This window comes from Artemia franciscana, chromosome 4 (genome assembly GCF_032884065.1).
Source record: "Artemia franciscana chromosome 4, ASM3288406v1, whole genome shotgun sequence".
Taxonomy (NCBI): Eukaryota; Metazoa; Arthropoda; class Branchiopoda; order Anostraca; family Artemiidae; genus Artemia; species Artemia franciscana.
Window position 1 is genome coordinate 7,493,750 of NC_088866.1, and position 20,693 is coordinate 7,514,442.

The 20,693-nt window shown below is 34.8% G+C and overlaps 1 long non-coding RNA gene across 1 annotated transcript; it reads right to left on the reverse strand.

Annotated features, from left to right (window-relative positions):
• Positions 1-9,630: 9,630 nt before the first annotated feature.
• LOC136025931 (uncharacterized) lies at positions 9,631-20,169 on the reverse strand. The gene is made up of 2 exons (XR_010617177.1): positions 20,004-20,169; positions 9,631-14,431 (listed from the first exon to the last, which is right to left on the reverse strand). It is a non-coding gene; the product is annotated as an uncharacterized LOC136025931 (long non-coding RNA).
• Between the last annotated feature and the right edge of the window lie 524 nt (positions 20,170-20,693).

Here is a 20,693-nt window from a genome sequence, read left to right on the forward strand (position 1 = left end):
TTCCTTTGTACTTATATTTAATGGGTTTAAAAGAAAGCTCCTATGGCTAAGTCAGAAGCCTAGTAAAGGACCAGGTAATCCTTTAGACGGGAAGTGCAATAGGAAGCTAGGGGCCAGTCATCCTATGCTTTTGGATGTCCTTCCTGCTTACTGACCCCAGATTTCTCTAGGTAACCTGTTAAGTTTGGGCCAATTCTGGCTGAACTTACAGAGTTACATCACTGACCTTCATCCCAAACCAAATAAACTGCTAATGCCAGAAATTAAACCTGTGCCCTTTGGATAAAGGATTCTCAACCTAGAGTGCCAGCCACTTAGGAAGGAACACAAATGTCACCAGAGAACAAAAATTATTTGGAAAAAAGAAAATATTGAAAAAAAAAAATAATAACTCAAGTCATAGTTGCTCATTGCTGTCCCACAAACAATATGTATTTCATTAAGACAAATAAATTTTTAAACAGGTATCAACAAAACTCCATCAGGGATTGTATTTACTTAAGGTACAATCAGCACTATTAATGCTTAGTTTTGTGATATTCTGGTTTTGAAATAATAAAAAAAAAGAGAAATTATATGTTCTACTTGTTTTCCACAAGCCCATTTGAGAAAAATCATTTGTAACAACAATATACCCATGGTTGGCTCAGAATCTCTCTAAAATTCTTTAACCAGAAGGAATTTAAAAAAAAAATTATACTTATCAGCAAGAAAAATATTAACATAACTCTAAACTTGGCACTTTATAAGACAATTTTTAGCAAAGCAAATGCAAAACTTTAATGGTGTCCTATGTCATCTAAAAAAAAAAAAACATCAAAATGTGTCAAATGAATTTTGATGTAGGATGCCTCAAATACTTTCAGTTGAATCTGTGAAATGAAGGGCCAGGTATTCCTTTACATTTTATACAATATATAAAAAGAAAAACAGTTCAAATTTTTTCAAAAAAGAAGAAGCTTGATGCAAAAAAAATAAATGTATTTTTAACAGAAAGCCACTGACATCAATGAAATCAAATAAAACAAAAATTCATGGAGAATAAATAATATAAGCCATATATTTAACTTATAATGAGGTGGCATAAAAGATTATTTCTAGAATTAGAAAAAAACAGTGTTATGGCTTAAAGTTCTGCTCAGTCAACAGGAGTTGTCTAAGGCCAGAATAATTAAGAACTAAGGCCAGAGAAAAAGAAACTGATACCCAAAAAATAAGGGACCCAAAAATTTCAGGACCCTTTAGAGGGAAAAGAAGTAGAAGTAGGTACTTCAAAATACCTTCCTGGGACATACTTTAGCCAGTAGACACATCCCTGAAAGTTTCATTTTCCTAGCCTAACCTCTTTCAAAGATAGCCAAAAGTAGCTAAAGTAAAATTTTACCCCTACTGTATCTTAAAAATCTAGTTTAAATAGCAATCTCAACAAATATAGACTATATAAAAGGCTATAGGTATTGGCCTAATCATTCTAAATTTTTTCCAACTAATAATTATAGGATGGTTTAGAAACTAGGCCTGTTTGATATAATAACATTTGATTAACTCACCAGTGTGATAGCTGCCTCCCTAAGAATCAACCTTTTTAATAACAAAAAAAACTTTTCTTCTGACTCCTTATGAAGCTTAGCCTATGCAAGACAGGCCTAAAACACCAAAAACCCTTTAGATACTAAGGAATATGCATAATATTACTTACAGGTCACTGAAAAGCTAAGATTATTTCTATTATTTACAGTTTCCTTGTCTTTTCTCTAGACTTAACGATTTCACATGTTTATCCATTTAAAAAAATATATAGCATTGACTCACAATCCTAAATAATCTTTTTATTTGGGGGTTATGAAGTGCCAGCCCACGGACAAGTAATCCTGAGCGTTTGTGGGGATAATCCGCCTAACCTCTGACGTCATATGTGTCTCAAAAAACGCTTGGATTAATCAGATTAGTAATCGGACAAGTAAACAAACGCACCCATGTAGTGCAAAAAGTGTTTTTAAGATGCAGGTTCTACCGCCAAAGAACAGGGTTGGAACTCGTTTTCCAACGGGTAAAAAATATAGATCAAGAAGTACACAGATATTTTTTCGTTAGTTATGCTTCAGATTTTCATTGATTTTTACTGTTTTCCATAAAGATAATTCAAATTTTATAAGCTGTTTTTATTATTGCATTTCAACCGAATCTTAAAGAGATGCATAAATTGGTCTTATTGTGAAAGATTTAATTTATGGATAGTTTTCAGAACAATGACAAGGGACACGAAAAATTGAACAACAGATCTTAATGAACAGAATTTATCAACTGTAAAGTCGGGTTTGTAGTTCATTTTTAAGTCCTAGCGCCAATTACTATGAGCTCCGTGTTTAAACTTGGTATTAAAGCAGGTTCCAGATATAAGAAACCCCGGTTTAAACACGATGGCTAAAAAAGGTTGATACCAGACTCGTGTAGAACCCAGACTTCTGAAAACGACTGCTGCAAAGATGGGTATTCACCCGTGTTGGAACCTGGTGCCTGAAAACGCAGCTCAGGAGAGCTACTATTATTAGCACTATTAAGAGCATAGAATTAACAATCTAATAGTGTCTCTCGTTTTGTTCTAGTATGTCTACTTCTGGAAAGTTGTTTTTCTTAACCTTAACCTCTTACATAGCTCTAGCGTAACGAATATAAGCATTGATTGTGAATTTGAACAATGATTTGTGAAGTAGTCGAAGCACTTACTAAATATTTTAAGTTTAATTTATAGATTGTCATTGTTGTTATGTTTGAGAAGGCTCTTGTATCCGATTGGTAAAGAAATTTATTAATGCTGTTAATGCTCTCGTATTATATGACCATTTATTCCATTTACCATTTTTTTATTTGTATGTCCATCTTCACAGTATACTTTTTGAATGGGAACAAAGTATGTCAGTATTCTATATAATTCTATGTCGCTCTACGCCAGTGCATATGGGCCCCGATTGGCTATATTGCAGCTTAAAGGCTTTTGTCTTTAAATGGGCTATATTTGAATCTTATTTGCAATATAGGTTACCTATAAAGTTGTTTTTTTCTGTCCAACTGTTTTACCGGCTGACACACGATAGTTCAAGAAGAAGTTGTTCGATTTACTTGAATTTTAGTATGTTAGTTACTAACAATAAGGGTCAGGTCGGCTTTGAAGGTGAGCCTTGTATCTCTAAACTTGGCGAATAAGAGAGGTTTGGTGATTCATAAGTGGATAACGGGAATGTCAAGAATTCTTAAGTGTGCTTGTTCTATTTCTGATGTTCTTTTTTTTACATTGTGACGTCTCTACTAGAATCCAGCCAATTAAAAAAAAAAAAAAAAATATATATACTGGATTGGCTACGTTCGGTAAAGGTCAGTTCCACTTTGGAGATTGCACTGTACCTTTATATTTGAGAAGGGCGAGGGTGAAATTTTCGCAAAAATGCATTTCAGATGCTTGGGAAGTAATAAATTGGGCAGTAGGGTTTTTAGGATCCCATTGAAATCACTATTACGATGAGATGTTGATGTTTTTTCTTATGTTTTTGCTCTGTCCCAGCCTTACGAGCTCTGCTCTCTGTTGGGGCATAATGTTGTTTGTGTTTTTTTTTTAGTTGAATGAAGAAAAAGTTGAAAAAGTTGAAAGCTGAAAAATATGTTTTGGGACATAAAATCATAGGGTACGAGATCGTATTTCCTGTCCATTTGTGTCTGTCCAGTCGAGATACACTAACTCGATAAGGGGTTGCATCGTTTTGATGAAATTTGACAAGTAGATTACTAGCGACCAGGACCAATTCGAGTTCGAAGTTGGGGATAGTACCTCCTTATTCTGGGGAGGGAAGACGGGTTTACTTTTAAAAAAAGTCTGTTTTCCATAGCTGAGAAGCGAATATGTCAGCAAAAGGGTTTTTGAGTGTGCTCTGCTCATTTCTAGTTTTGTTTTTTTACGTGGTGACGCCTCCATTGGAATTCGGCAAGTTCTGAAAAAATGTATTTAATTATTAGTTAGGTAAATTTAACTCAAAAACTAACTTGATTGGTTTTTACAATAAAGATCAGGTCAAATTTTAAAATATGCAACGAATCCTAATTTTTAAGCAAGGGGAGGGGATAGAATTTTTGAAAACCTCAGTTTGAGATACTTAGGGACTAAAAGTCTTGGCAGCTGGATTAGTGAGTGTCTTGATAGTATATCTGATGTTCTTTTGTTTTGGTATAGCTTTGCTCTTCTGAAATTCAACCGAAACCCAGAAAATACCATTAAACCGTCCAATAGAATTGAACCGAATCAGGAAAACTGTACTAATTAATTAACATCCAGTGATTTCAAAAGCGGTGTTCGGAAAAAATTCTTTTCTGTCCTTATGGGATCAAGTAAGAAGATGAGCTACCGTATATACCCCACCACCAGACAGATGAGTGAGGTGGAGATAAGGTCCTTGGAAAATTCAATTCAGAATAGTTTGAAGGTTAAATTTGGGCATTGAGATTTTGAATATCTTCGACCTTTGTTTGATATTCTTACATTCAGAACTGTTGAAAGAGGGGAGGGAGCGACAGGGCAAATTGTCCTAAGGTGCATTGGTAGTAAGAGGGGCTGGGGATTCTGAGGGTGGTTTTATTTATGTCTGAGTCGGGAGTGGGGTGCCACAATTCACATCGTCCTGAGTGCCACCAACCCTATGAATAGGCCCTGCTTACGTCTTATCAAGAGTCTCCACTAGAATTCAGCTGATTCTAGAATTCCAGTACCTTGTAGTAAAGTTAAGGTTTGATGATGTTAGGATTATTTTGGAGATTACAAACGTGCCGATACTTGGGATCAAAGGCCGATACCTGTCGTGAATGATGCCGATGCCCGTCATGAAAGTCTTTTTCCTTAATTGAGTGTGAAGTGCCGACTAAGGGGTGTTAGTTGGCAGTGTAGGTAATCACTATGCGGCACACACAGGAAGGAGGTCTTTCATTTCAGTTGCGTTGTAGAATAAACTTGAAGGACAACAGCGTAACCTCAAGAGAAGAAAGGAATAGGTGGATGGAAAAATTTCCAGAGCCCAAGCCTAGAAAGACACCAGTTTGGGGTTTATGGCACGCCCCATTTTTAATATGAAAATATACAGTACAACTTTAATTGTTTAAAAGGCTATGAAAAAAGGCGTGATGAAATTTATCCCAAGACGATCGTTTAATTAGGGCACATGGTAGAATTAATATGAAATAATTGCTGACGAAAAATAGTCAAAATAGAGAAACTACCATCTAATCAGGCGATCCGAAAAGAGATTTAACCATTCATTTAGACATTTTTTAATTGAGAGGTTGAAAACAATGTATATAGTAGCTGGAACCAAATAGCGAAATATACAGGACACAAAAACAAAAAAAAAAAAAAAATTGGGATAACCAAAACGCCGTCCTTAATCGTAAAATACTAAATTGAAATTTGTGCCAATGATGGTGGGAGAACAGTTGTCAGGATTAAAAATACAACTTTGAAAACTTGAGCTTCAGCTGTCAGCATATTTATAATTCTTTGTCCTGGATTAGGTAAAATCTTCTTGGCAGAAGTGTTCTCCAATTTAAAGACAATAAGGCTTAAAACCAGAAGTAAGAATAAAGGTAGATAGACGCTCTCTGCGTTCGATACACTCAGATGAGGCATTATATTTGTCAAAAGACAAAATCGCAAAGAAAAGAAGAACGAGGATAATAAACAGCCAGTGAAAAAAAAATGAAAATTATGCAAATATTTCGGTCAAGACCTCCGCTTGACCATCCTCAGTGCAGAATAAACTGATAAAAAAAAAGGACCAAACCTTAAAACAAAACACAAAACTAAAATATGAAGACCCTTTCTCAGTATCGGTGAAAGGGTAACTTAAAGCAAAACACAAAATTAAAATATGATGACCCTTTCCCAGTAACCGTTATTGTCCTCGTTTTTCTTTTCTTTGCGATTTCGTCTTTTGTCATGATTGTCTCAGAAATTATTATATTTTGTGCTCTTTCAAGACTGCAATATTGTTACAATATGAATCCATTAATGTTAGTGAAGTAAATGCAACCTGGAGCAGATATACAGATGCCAGTAAATATTAAAATACACATAATTTGCTTGCTGGACCATTGTCTTATGCGTTCTGGATAACGTAGTATTATAAACCTTGCGACTAGACAAAACCTTTGTTCAAAGTTTGAAAAGTAAATAACAAGGAGAGCGCATATGGGTAACATCCAACAATGAATCTCTTCTACTTCTTCCTCCAAAAGTCTAGTGACTGTAACAACATAATCTTTTAAGACAAGAGTACATCCGATAATGCTACTGGTCCATAATATATCGTTAATGATAGTTTTTCGTATTGTGGCCATAGAAAGCCCACAGAGAAATATAAAATTAATAGCTATCACTAAAATATTGATGAAAGTGGTGACTTATTCATAAAACAACCTTCATATGGTCTTCACAATAGCTATGACCTATAAGCAAGACCTTTCTTGTACTCAAAGACGTTCCTATACCAAAGGTTTTCCCTTTACCTAAGGCCTTGCCTAGGCCCAGGGTATTCCCAATATTCCAGGGAATTCCCAATTTAAAATATTATAATCTTTGATAAAAATTATAATATTACACAAAATATGGGAAGACAACGAGGAAATTTTTTTGGGATATTCGTTAATAATTACAATATTGATGAACAGCTAATTATACAGGCTCCTTAATCTCAAATCATTGATCACAAGAAGATATATCTTAAGTTCCCCCTTTTAGATCACATTTTGTTCTATAATGACATCTTGCTGTATTAAGTTTTGTCAGTACTGTTGCTATGCAACGATGAAGTGTATCAGGAACGCATGCAGAAAATTATATTAGAAAGATCAAATATTGAGACAGGGGCGGGGGAGGGGGAACGCAAAAAACACGTTAACTATGACAAATAAACGAGATCGTAGATACGAATGTCTTTTATTTAGGAAGGAGGCTAACTTCCTCTGTTAGCACAATCGATCAAATAAGAGCGATATAATTTTTTTTAGGGTGGCGATATATGGGGCCAGGGGCATACTTTTTGTTAAAAATAAACAGTGGGATTATTCACACAAAAATAGCTAACAAAAGAAAGGAAGCAAAATCACGAAATTTTGTAAGATAATTTTAGAGGAAATACTCGTAAGAAGATATATATTGATCACGCCACGTGATAAATGCCTAAACGTGACAATTCCTTATATAAATTTGGCATCAACCAATTCGGGCTAAGTTTGAAGTCACTGGGTTATGTAGCGGGAAGCAGTAAAAAAAATGTAAATGCCAAGGAACCAAACAGAATATCGGGTACCTCTTTCTCATTGGGACGGGAATTGGCATAGGGACGGGATTTGAAAATAATGTGTCAATTACGTTGGAAATAAAGAAATTTACTACTAAAGATTCCTGAAGGGGGGGGGGGTAAGGCATAATTTCATTTGACAAGAAAAAAAATATAGAAATACCGATGAATAAAAACAGTTTCAGATTCCAAAGGCACTTTACACGTTTGAGCCATTTCCGTGTCAATTGTTCAAATTCCATATCTAGCATTAGTAATCTATACTCTTTTAGAAAAAAACTAAAATTCCAATTTTATTCTTTTTCCGATTCAGGAGCTCAATTTTGAATCTTGGCTTGGTTGCAGAATTTCCTTACATTTCCACTAGTTATGCAAATAGAAAACCATGAATTTCTCAAGTTAAAAAATAAAAGAAAGGAAAAAATCCTCCTGCCTAACTTTGACCTGGGCAAAGGCTATGGGAGATCATGGAGTCAAATGGAAAGCTTAAACTCCAAGACTTAAATCACGAATGTCTTAGATCAAATTTTAACAAAATAAATAAATATTTGAAAGTTTTCATAATTCAGAATGCAAGAACAGATTTGAAAACTAATACTAAGAAGATTAATTCGCTTAGACTAGGGGTAAATGAAGGTGAAGAGGTGCTGTTAGGTAGCGAAAAGATCAATCAAGTAGATGGCGTTACTTACTTGGGTAGTAGTATTATTAAAGTCTTGGTTTCAGTGAAAATGTAAAATGTACAATAGCCAAGGCCCAGGGTGTGATTTCAAAGTTGAAAAGTTTGGAAGCCAGAAAGTAACAGATTCATTTGTTATGCTCGCAATTTGACGATTATGCCTCGAAAGTTAACTCGCTGGATTTAGGCTGCTTTTACAAACGCTGCTTTAAAACAGAACCAGAAATATATTTGACGCGTTGATGAGATATGACCTTACAAAACGACCACAAAAAATCTGTCCAATAGACGAGCAACTTATAAAAGACATCAGAAGCAAAAGAGTTCCAAAAGATTTAAAAGGCAAATATATGATTATATGCATACGGCTTTTCTGAATGTATTTCTTTTCGTACAAATTGTGGTTCTTATTATTTTCAGTTTATTTATTCGATTGTCTCGAACAGTAAACCCTACAATCAAACGCTATATCAAATGTATTGGTGTGTTAGATGGTTCAAAGATTCAGCCTTAGACACTAAAGGCCCATGGGTTATTCTCTGCAATCCTAATCAAAAGCTATAAAAAATGGTGAATAAAAATTTACGGTAAAAATTACAATTCTTGTTATAATTTTCAGTTTATTTATTCGAATGTTAAACGGTAAAATACAATCAAATACTATAAAAAAAAAAAAATGCCAAACGATAAAAATTACGAAATTTATTATTATTTTCAATTTATTTATTTGATTGTAAAACGATAAACTCTACAATCAAACGGTATAAAAAATGTTAACGGTAAAAATTTATGGAAAAAATTACGATTCTTATTATTATTTTCAGTTTGTTTATTCGATTGCCTCGAACAGTAAACCTTATAATCGAAGGCTATAAAAAATGCCGACGGTAAAATTACGATTCGTATTATTATTTTCAGTTCATTTATTCGATTGTTAAACGGTAAACTCTACAATCAAATGCTATGAAAAATGCCGAACGGTAAAAATTACGATTCTTATTATTATTTTCAGTTTATTTATTCGATTGTCTCAGAACATAACCCTGCATCAAAGGTTATAAAAAATACAGACGGTAAAAATTATGATTCTCACTATTATTTTCAGTTTATTTATTAGATTGTCTCGAACAGTAAACCCTACAATCACACCCTATAAAAATGCCGACGGTAAAAATTACGGTTCTTATTATTATTTTCAGTTTATTCATTCGATTGTCTCTTACAGTAAACCCTACAATCAAACGCTATAAAAAAATGCTGAAGGTGAAAATTATGATTCTTATTATTATTTTCAGTTTATTTGTTCGATTGTTAAACGGTAAACTCTATAATCAAACACACAATTACAAACTACAATTAAAAATTTCAACGGTAAAAATTTACGGTAAAAATTACGATTTTTATTATTATTTTCAGTTTATTTATTCGATTGTCTCGAACAGTAGACCCTACAATCAAACGCTATAAAAATGTCTTTGTGTGCTAGATGGCTCAAAGATTAAGCCTTAGACACTGAAGGCCCATGGGTTATACTCCAGAAAACTGTAATTATTTCTAACACTGCTTCTATAAGTCGTAGAGGAAATAAGAGAGCCTACCTGAAAGCAACTACAATTTATGTTCCATTTTTAACCAATTTAATCAACTATTTCAACAGAAATCCTTAATTAAACACAGTGACCATTAATAAGAAAGCACTGAATTAAATAACATCTCCGAGTAAATTGCAATAAAATATTAAAACACTGATAAAAGCTGGGGAGCAGGGGTAACAGAACACATTTTTAAACCATTTGTCATTATATCCGGACGCACAACATATTTATAGATGTTTGACGTGCAATTCTATCGTATTCGTTTCGATAATAAGCATTATAAAAAGTAGGAGTAACAAAAGACAACACGAACATTCCTTACTCCAAAGCCGACAAAACCCCCAGAAGGCCTAACCACTCCACGGCCCCACTTCTTAAAACAGAAATACAAGAAAAGAGATTAGAAACATTAAATTATAGTTTTAAAACAGTTATTTATCTATAATGAATTTTAGTCAATGAGCAACATTTTTTTTTACAGCAGGAATCTGTAACATTACTGACTTTTTACAACCTTCAGAACAAAGACCCGGTATTGTGGTGATTGGTTGGAATATAGTTTTGACATTTTGCCAATGTGAATTTTATATCTTACAATGTACGCGTGTAACACTAACAAATCAAGGCATAGCATTCGTGACAAGGAGCAAAGCCAAGCAGCGTCTTTCTGAGGGGGGCGGGCACGATGATAACTATTTTCACAGCCGTTAAACAAGCAAATAGAGTCCAAAAAGAGCCTGAAGTCTTTCCCAAATGCTAAAATTATTTTAATCCACTATATAGGATAAATGTTTGAACATGGCACTAAAACATTTGAAATAAGGGGATGTATACGTTAATACCCACTCACAATGAGATTGTACAATTCCGCGCATCGCTACCACTAAATCACATTTTCCACAGGATTTTCTAATTGGTTTAAAAATTCTGATTGGCTTAAAATAGCGCTAGCTAAATATAGGTATTAGCAAAATCTCACTGTGAATCTTACATGCTCAGTTTGGTCTTTCGGTTTGCGAGGCTTGATTATTAGCAGAGGAGACAGATGATTTTTGAAAATTTCTAGAAAGACATTGGACACTTCGAGTATTTAGTCGTTTTTATTTAGCCTTTTCACTTAGCACATCTGAGCGTATTCATTCACGCTAATTTCCATTTTCTTTCATCATAATTTCCCAACTTAAACTCAACGACCATTTTTACTGACAGCAAATTATAGGGGGCCTATTAAATTCTCATCAAGACAAGGTCAACAACCTTTCCCTAATATATAAGAAATTCTACATGATTATGTTTTTAGGTTAAGTTTAAACTCCAAAATTATAGCTGTGAAATTCTGTCTTCTCTTTTTTTTGTAATTTTATTGCCACTCTTAGTACAGTAAATCATCATTTTTTTCAAATATCAAGTGACTTTAATTTTCAAGCAGTCAGTCCACATCAGACCTGCCTAACTTGGTTGCACGGAAAATTTCTTTTTTTTTTGCTGAAAAATTCTCAGCTGCTCCCCACACTAAACTTTTACACTGATGTTTTTTGGAGAACAAGTTTGATTCTAAATAATGTGGTTATTACTTGTACATCTGACTTGTAGAAACTTTTTAGCAGGACAACTAGCTTTAGAAACCCACCAAGTTAGCTAATTAGTTGGTTAAGAATCAATTTAGAAAATTAATTTTTAATTTTTTGATGATAAATAAGGGTAATATAAAACCTAAACGGTCTCTTTTTATTAATTAATGCCATCAAACCATAATATTGACAACCAAGTGATATGTAACTAACCTGACTCAACAAATTTCTACACATATTCGTTAGAATAGCAACATCTTTTGGTGATTTTTAGATAAACAAACTTAAAAGATTTCAGTTGGTAAAGCTATTCAACGCGGTTGGAAAATTGTATAAGAGCCCGTAATTATTTTTCCTTAAAATTGAACACAACAAAAATACAGGATAAGTACAACACAAATTACATGATAAAGGTTTTGCGAATATAGATTATATAACCAATAATAATAAAATCCATGAAGATATACAACAGTAGTTAATCAGATAATGACGAAACAAAAATTTACTACAATAAGACAGCCACATGAGCAAAGGAGAGGGGCCCTTCCCCCTCAGAACTTGTGCTTTTCGCAATCATATCTACGATTTGCTTTTATTCGCGCTTTGTTCACAAGTTTGTTGTTCGTATTTGACACTTGAAGAACTTGCCCTGCCCCTTTTCTAATGGTTTAAAAGCAGTCCAAAATCCAAATGCATAGAGTACAAATCCAGTAGGGAGTCTATATCCCTTTATTAACTTTTTTTCATCTTTCTTTTGAGAATAAAGTTTAGGGAAATCAGGATTTTCGAAGGTCTGGTAAATAAACCGACCTGGTGATTTGTTTTTCTGGTAACCAGTAATCCATTTTTGGAAATATAATGATTCTGAATGCTATTCTATGAAAAATAAGTGACTTCTGGTCTCAAAGAGCCGTAAACTCCTGGGCACAGTTTTAGCAAATAAAACGTACTCTTTGCTAATTTTGAAAAAGAAAATGGCGGGCTGTTGGTAAGAATCCCCGATCACTAATTGCCATTTATTCAATTTCTTCTCTAAAGATACCATTACATTTACTATAAAATAAATAAAAAACTTTTTTTCGGAGTAAATTGAAGAAACAATTTTGTTTCTTCAAAATATGAGAAAACTGAAAAACTCGAGACTGCTCATGTCACAGCTATTTCAAATCACAAGTCCAAAGAATCCTTAGAACTTACTAGAATTAACAGAAAATACCTTTTTTGAGATTTATTCATTGAAAGTAATATTTTTTTTTGGATTTTCCTTAAAAAATCCAAACAAAAAAAACAAAAAAAAACGAAAAAATGACAAGTTTGTCCTCATAAGACTTTGAAAAATAAATTTGGCCAAGAGACTGCTCATGGTCGCGGTTCCTTCATATTACGAGTCCAAATAGCTCTTAGAATTTACGTTACACATTTTCGACCTGAAAAAGGTAAAGGATAAGGCACTAGAACTTATAGTCTAAAACCGGCGTTGCTGATCTCCATTTCAGGGCCCTTCAGCCAGGAGGTGCGATGGTGGATTGGGGGCTAGCCATCCTGTACTTTCGCTGACTCTTCCTTATTACCTTCCCCAGATTTCTTCAGGTACCCATAAAGAGCTGGGTCAATTCTGGCTGAGCTTACAGATTCACGCCACTGACCGTCGTTCCAAACCAAATAACAAGCCATACCAGGAATTGAAGCCTCACCTTTTGAACAAAGGATTCCAAGATGTGAAATGTAGAAGCAGCCTTTTCGTATGTTAAAGATAGTTTGATGTGACTATCACTAACTCAAACTGATTACCGTTGGTGCAGATGTGCCAAAATTGAGGTCACCTACAATGTGGCCAACCCACTCCTGAAAGACACCATTCAATGATAAAAACCGCCAAACAGGAAAAATAAGCACTTTGGGAAGCCACATTTCACAGATTTCGTTTTACTTTATTGTCGTTCATTATTACTTCAGACATTTTGAAAAAGGCATGAGCTGAATGGAAACAATGATGCATTCACAATTCGTTTTTATGTTGTGAGCCAATCACAATAAAAAAACATTGGGAAAGAATACTTTATAAGCAGAAGACCAAGAGGGCTTGGTACTGAAGGGAATCAAGTCCATTCTTAAAGCAGTTGCTGGAGGGCTCCAACCAGGACCGTATCCAGGATTTTGTTCGGGGTGGGAGGTCTACAAAAAAAATGAAAAAAAAAACATAAAAAATCTGTTTATATGCATTATTGTTACGTTTTTACGAGTTGGACAAACATTTCGATTGAGGAGAGGGTCAAAACTGCTAGCCCCCTCCCTGGATATGACCTTGGATCTATGATATCTTATTTTCTGTCCTATCACACAAATTCACCTGGTTAATTTGCTTCTTGCTTTTTATCCTCAGCTTTTAGCAGAAGCCTACTTGTTAACAAAATTGTATAACAATTTTTCTAGTTTTAAGCAAAAATTATGCCTAAAAATACTGAATTTAAAATTAATCATTTAACTTCAGGACTCAATATATCAAATTTCCGTACTAATTCTATTAAAAATTGAACCTTCAATAACCATTATTTCTTCTCTTTTGTTCTTCCTCTCGCATGATTATGATCAAGATAATTATCCTGCTTTCCATTTCGACGGAGAATCAATTCGATAATTCTCTTATCACGTTACTGATGTCACAGTTTTGCTAGTTTCTCTTAATCCAGGCAAGACCCGGGCAAGAAATAATTTCCAAGGTTGCGTTAATTCTCAGAATGACAAAAGAACTGAATAAGCAAAAATTAAAGTAAATTACTGTAAACGTGAATATTTCTTCTCTTTTCATGTACTTCTCAAAGAAAGAATTTAGCAAAATTTTTATCGGCTGCACATCCATACTCAGGAAAGTACACAGCCATTACTTGAAGAGGCAGCGTAAATTCGTCAAAAGAACAGGAGAATAAGCACCGATGATTGGAAAACACGGGAAACGTATACATATTTATCATCTTTTCTTGTACTTCTCAAATAATAAAATACAATTTTCATTGTAACACAATAAAAGTTACTGTTCTTTAGCCTTATTCAGCAGGTTAGGCCGTCCTCTCCTTGCCCTGCTATTCATTATTTTAAAATACATGCTTGGCCATAATGCTCTTAATAAGATGGCAGTTTTAGCACCAAATCCAGCAATAACAACTTCTTCGTCCTCAGCAGCAACAGATTCCAGTATTTCACTAGCAGCGTAATTAGGGCTCATTCCGTTGGCTGTTGTTGGATCTGTCACTGAAACGAAAGGAATTAAGCAAAGAGAAATGAAATGAAATTAGCGCAAATAAATTAAGCTTTTGAGACTCATTTTCTCAAATCAGATTTTTCAGAAGAACTCTGTTTTAAAATGTCTTATAAACAATTGCATTTCTACGAGTTAACAGAAAATTGTTGCAAAGAATTGTTAGTACATTTTTCTGACAATTCGTAATGTTGTTGGCGAAACCTTTTGGTGATCTGTTCCTGAAATTAAACCTCTCTTAGTTCTATAAGTTTTTGCAATTACAATAAGCTTTAATCTTGAGCATGATCAAGGCATTTGATGATATTTTGATGTCAAGAGATTGCTTGATGTCAATGGACATATTACTAAACGTTTACTATCCAATCACTGGGTTTCAACTAATAACTATGAATCAAGTCAAGAGCACAAGATGCGTGTTTTTAAACAAACCATATATTCGATTAATAGTTGCACTATATTTCTTTTTGTTATGACGAAACAAGGTTGAATGATACACAGATGGATTTATTTTCAACCAAAAATAACAAAATCATTCAATGCAAAAAGAAAACAAAAACAAATAAAATGTTAGCATAACTAAGTTAAGCCTCTGGGACTAATATGGACGATGAAAAAGAGGATATAGTGTTTTTCTCACTATAACAAGGGTGCTTTGCAAACACAGACTTTCGCTTAGTTTTGACCTACATATTGCGGCTAGTTCAACCCATATTTTGAAAGTTTCTCTTCATGTTTTGTTTTTATTCTGGGGACTTAATTCAGCAAAAAATATTTTTTAGTACTAAATATTTGAAATTCCTAGACTACTAGTACCACTACTATTAACAACACACTGCAGTACTAGGCCACCTGAGGCCAATATAGCTTCACAGGCTCCTCGTTTATCCAAATCTATTCAAAGCCTCCTTCTTTACGGCAGAAATAAAATCTCATAGTACTTATAATTCTTGAAGAATTAGCACACTTCTTTTTCCAATGCATGAACCGACAGAAAGGCCTTGGACTTATTGTTATAAGACTCTCTTTCCCCTTATTATGGGTCATTAAAGTGTTGTCATACCCTCAGTTATGTTCATTAAATATATATATTTTTTTATTTTAGGCCTTTTTGATTTGAATTCTTGAATATATAATCAATTTAATAAGTGCCTATTTAAATAATGTGAAAATCATATACCACTTTACTAAGAGAGGAAGACACCTTCAGGTCCTACAGCAAAGGCCTATGGTAAAGCCACTCCACTTTTATAAAATATGTTACTTTTGAGTTTTCAGTTTCGGTAAATTCTAGATTAGGGATTTCTGATTCTCATGGAAATTGGAAATTTCTGGTTGTAATATACCCTTAAAAGATATTGCCAATTTACTATATCTACCCTTTCCTTATTTATAGGGCTGAGAAGATTGCATATATGACAGATCTATGCTCATCTAACTTTGGACAATTTTTTTCTACCTTAATTTTGGGTTAGCAGTTTCGGTAAAATTCCAGATCAGGGGCTTCTTGCTGTCTTGAAAATTAGTTGAGTTAAGTGAGTGGAGCTTTCAGGTATGAATTCAGGGCCTAAGTAAATCCTGGGAAATTATCACAAAGTTACTATCCACCCATTCCTTCCTTGTTGGACTTGGAAGATTGCATACATGACAGATGGGTTGAAACCCATATAAGTTTTAACAAAAAAAAGATGTTAAACCTTAATTTTGAGGTTTCAATATCTTATTCATTGGCTCTAATCTAGGAGTAGAAATTTGGGCGACACATTCTCCTCCCTCAATATCACCATACGAATCAATTTTCTTCCGACAGGAATCAGGCTAATGCCTCTGTAATTACCACACTCACTCCACCTTTCTTATAGAGGGGTTTAGTTAAGGTTTTCCTAAAATCGCTAGGTAATTCTCCTTTTATGCCATCTGCCTGCATCATCTAGATCTTCAGCAACTTTATTCATGGCCTCGCATGACCTCCATTTCCCGCCTCTTTTATTCATATTTAATACTTTCTCTACTTTCTTTACATTCCTCTTATTCTAATACGATCTGTTACTCTAATGCTTCTTTTACAAGCCCCCCCCCTCTTCCCTAAAAAAACTTAAACCATTTTCACTAATATTCCCAGCTGTGTTTCTAACATTCCTCCCTAAGGTACAATCTGCTACTTTATAAACGACATTGCTAAAATTATCCCGTTCATCTTGTGCATTGTCCAATTTTAGACTCTTTAGTTTAATATTCAACTGTTCCTAGAAAGTTTCGCTCAAACTCTCATCCTGGAGTCTATTAACGGTACAGCCTTCCAGAAGGTAGTTACCCGTCCTAAATTTCAGATTAGCCCTAGACACTACTAGATAGTGATCATCCGTATCACACGGTCTGCTATAAGTGTACTATCAGTGAGGAGTAAGTGTCACAGTATTTGCCCCAGGATGTCACAGGCCCATGCTTGTTATTACTAGATCGGTGGAGGAGGGATACTGAAAATTCCCCGTGCTATCTAGGTAAAACATTCTAGATAAATTGCATTGTTAGTGATTATTTCAAAAGCCGCTCAGATCTCTCTAATTATCACACCACTAAAAATCCCCACTGCTTGAGGCTGGATTCGGACAGAGAATGATCCGGCTCTAGCAACGGCTGCTCTTATTCTACAAACTGACCCAGACCCTTCGGTCGCACTTTCCCAAAACTATACCTTCCCACGTGAAAGATTTCTAAAATAAAATAGGGCTCCTTTCCTATACAAAATCACCTTACTCCCTCTCTGAACTCTACCTAGGCAAAATGAAAAAAATAAGCATAGGTAAAAAGGTAATAAATCTTACTATTTCACAAGTCAGAAGCTATTTTAGAACTCAATTAAAACAAGACTTCATGATAAAGAACACTTAATAGATTATCTCTTGCGCGGAGGCCCAAAGCTCTGACCAATAGTAATTAAGTCGTATGAATGGCCCTCTGAATTGAGATGCAAAAGTTACCCTCGGCTTTTCAGGCTAATTTTGTTTCCTGGATGATTCATGAGCAGCCTGCATTTTTCAGAGGCTTGTTGCGGATTCTTAAAGGACACCTCGTAGTTTTTTAAACAAGGAAAAATATTAACAGGACAAAAGATAATTAATGAATAGATAGAGCCAGGGTTGAGGTAATGAATTTAAAGACGGAATGATATAATATTAAGCTTACAAAAAGGACATGCACCAGATAATTAGGGCCGAGGGCCCCAACACCTTTCCCCTAGGATAAATGGCCGGCACCAGGTCACATTGGTAAGAACGTCAAAGGTAAAAATACAGAAAAAACACCAACTTTAGGCTCGAACAGTGATCTTTACTTTCAACAACAATAACAGCACTCTTATATACTCTGGTATCTTATATCGATTCTGCCAGTCTTCTGTTTACAATAACATAGTCAATAAGGTTGGCCGTCTTACTATCATGCAGACACCATGTTAACTTGTTGGCCATTCTACGACCAAATTCTGTATTGGTTGTAACTAGATTGTTATAGCCTACCTGCAAAATTGCGGCAGTCTATAATCGTCCCTATTTTCCTTTCCTATACCAAATTTACCTAGGTTAGTAAACCACCTATTCCTCTTTCTACCAACCTGGGCATTAAAATTCATTAATAAAGGTATAACATTTCTACCTAGGATCCTGTGTATTCGTCATGCACCTGAAATTAAATTCCATCTGAGCCACTGTCATCTCCATCAGTCGGCTCTGTAGGGCCATATACTACTATGACTGACACCCTGCACTTTTTGGTCGTAATACAGGCAACTAGCATTGTATTATTAATACCCAAGCAACACCTATCAGCTTCCTTATCCAACGAAAGTCCTACTCCCTGCCTATGCACTCCATCCTTCCTGACAAAGTAAGGAAACTTTATATAATCTAATTTCATATTTTCTCCCCCGGGGATACGGGTTTCTGGATCTCCTAACAACTTCAGTTCAAAACATCCGAATTCGTCAGTCATACTGTTAATATAATAGTTGTTTTTCTAAATTATGACATTCAAAGTTGCAATTTATATGCAATCTTCTAAGGCCCCAGAAATCAGGAAGAGGTGGAGAGGTGAACTATACCACGGTATAGTCCAAACTCAGGATTTGTTCCTGAGAATTTCATTCACCTAACTCAGCTACTTTCCATAAATGTAAAAAAACCCTCAGCAAGAATCAGTCATAGTTTTCATTGGTTTATACTTATTTGCACTGTATTTCATCGATTATGTAATACTTAGGACAAGGCGAGTAAGCAAAACACAGAAAATTAAACAAAATCAAAACACATTTATGTATTGCCGTTTTTTGGTAGAAGAGGTTGCTATACCTCCGGCCGAGTGGATTGGTGCGCAGGATTTAGGATCCTTTGTCCGAGAGGGTGAGTGTTCGAATCCTAGTGTATCCAATTATTTAGCTTGGGACGGGGGTCAGTGGCGTGACTCTGTAAGCTCAGCCAGAGTTGACCCAGCTCTAAATGGGTACCTGGAGAAATCTGGGGAAGGTAAACAGGAAGGGTGTTCGAAAGCACAGGATGGTTGGCCCCCCAGCCCCCCATCGCACTTCCTGACTGATGGGCCAAGAAACGGAGATCAGCACCACCGGTAGGGACTGTAAAGTCCAATGCCGCATTCTTTACCTTTTTTTTATACCTCCGGCCCAACATTTCTATCTAAATGTTGAACAATAACTTTCTGATATTGCTGGGTCACTCTAGATGGCATCCATAGTTTTTTTTCTAATATAACAAATGCAAGTTTCCCCTTTATTAATTCCTCGGATTCTTTGGACTAGCATTCAAACATAATTTCCAAAACAGGAGGGCCATTCAAGACATTGGTACGTTTTAATACACTTAACAATTTTACCTTCAATTTTTCAGAAAAAAAATGAAATAAAAACCGTAGAGCATTCAGCGGTAAAAGAGGAAGATCCTGGCTTTGAACTTTGTTTCCATATTATCTGGATTCGATTCTACTTTATGATTTTTATTCCTCTATTTGTCGTATATATATATATATATATATATATATATATATATATATATATATATATATATATATGTTCTATTGTTTTATTCTTCCATATATATCTATTTTTGTATTCCCCTATTCGCATTATTCCTAATTTTGAAATTAGGTGCTTGACACTGGAATACACAGGGGATTTTAGATTTAAGGAGGGGCCCAAAATATCAAAGGAATGGGGTGGGCAAAGCTAACAAAAGTTTTGAAGATAGGGTAAAGACGTGTGAAATATAAAGCACCTTTAGAAATCATAAAATTCTGACGGGTTGAGACCCAAGCTCCAAGTGTACGTACCTAGTTTGATGAAAAAAAAAAAAAAAAAATCAGTTCTGCAGAACTTATTTATCAGGAGTTCAATGACAAGTTACCATTTCCGATATTCAAGATGTACGTGGTCCATTTTAAGTGATTTTTTTGAGGGTAAAAAAGTAATATTCTCTAAAGTCCACGGGAAATTGATTTTCAATGATAAGGATTTACTAATAGCAAATTTCAAATGGCTAAAATAAGAGGCAAACTTACAACCATATACTCTTCCATCCCCAGTGAGGGCATTGACTGATAAATTTGTCCTGATGTATCCAGGACTAACAACAGTGACTTTAACATTATAGTCAGCAACTTCTGCACGAAGGGTATCGAAGAAGCCTTCTAACGCATGCTTAGAAGCAGAATACGCTGACCTAAAGAATACACAAGTTTAATAACAGACAAAAGTTATAAAATGTTAAAAGAAGAACAAACCAAACGAATCTGATAAAAAAAAACAACCATACCATTTCACTAGGGATACGGCAGTCTTCACCTGTGTTTTCCAGCATAGGCATCTTAGGTTTACATTGTTCATGCAACAGCTCAGACGCTTAGAACTGCTTTTTTTTAGAACCGCATTTATTTGTTGTTGTTTTTCCGCTTTCCACTTCGTACCAAGTTGATACTTTCAATTAATGTTGAAGAGGATATTGAACTAAATCAAAACACTTCTTCAGAAAAAGTAAGGCATCAATTTGAAACTTTCAGGGAAGGCTTAGTTTGATGCTGAATAAAACCAAAGACGCTATTTATATCCAGGTTGTGAAAAGGACCTATGCAAAATATTTCAGGAATGGCTACAGATATTAACTTGAAAATTTCAGGGCATGTTGAGGGGGGAATAATTAAATAAATCGACAGCCACTTGTTCTGTGCAGGTTGTCTAGTTAAAACTTTTAG